Raw genomic sequence first — 902 nt, 5'->3', positions numbered from 1 at the left:
TTGTTACTTGCTAGAGATATTTGCTAATATTTTGTTACCAGCAGTGGTCAACACTAGGGTGTGGGGTCGTAGGCTTGTCCATTTATGCCGACACCATATACAGAATTGTTTCTGATTCTGCAGCCATGGCCAGCACTACAGAGGAGAAAACCCCATTAGGTTAGCAGGCTCTCCTCTGTTTTCTCTGGGAAAGAAAGCTATTACAAATATAATCTCTAGCAGGCCAGTATAACATTTGAGAGGTTCTAACTATCTTCAGCATTCTATTCTTATATAAGAAAAGATTCTGGAGTGCCACTAGAATGCAGGTTAACCTGGACAGTTACCTCCTGCTTCTGCTCCTGTAGCTTCTCCTATAGGGAGACCTGGACCGAGATCTCGATATGCCCGATGATAGGGAACATGAACGGGATGAGCCAGAAGAGGATCTAGATGAGCTTCGTGAACCAAAACTAGATCTGGAGGATGACCGCGATCTATGGTGACTTCTAGAACTATACCTGGAAAAAAGATGAAAGATGATCAATACAAGTCATATACTATAGTACAGGTAGTCTGCATATCCTATCTGATGATTAGATTTTTCTACTGTTCAGTACATGTGTTTTCCTGACATGTATGGTCTTAGAAAGTTGGTTCCAGACACAGCAACTGTTTTAGTTAAATATACAGCGGGAGATCTACCGGATGCTGTGGAGGGAATTATCTAAAATATCTTCCTACTAAGGCATCGGACTGCCCCTTCCAGCATACAATAGTCAGATAAACAGCCAAGTATAATATCTCAGGGTCACTGCAAGGCCAATTAGGGCTGAGAAGAATAAACTATGGGTTACAGAGATTTAAAAGAACCAAATTATATTTTCACTTGTCAGGTTATTTTTAGTGACACACAGACCCCA

The sequence above is a fragment of the Pyxicephalus adspersus genome, unplaced genomic scaffold (genome assembly GCF_032062135.1).
Source record: "Pyxicephalus adspersus unplaced genomic scaffold, UCB_Pads_2.0 Sca1756, whole genome shotgun sequence".
NCBI classification, from domain to species: Eukaryota; Metazoa; Chordata; class Amphibia; order Anura; family Pyxicephalidae; genus Pyxicephalus; species Pyxicephalus adspersus.
The sequence above is the reverse complement of the archived record's forward strand: the minus strand, read 5'-3'. Positions refer to the sequence as shown.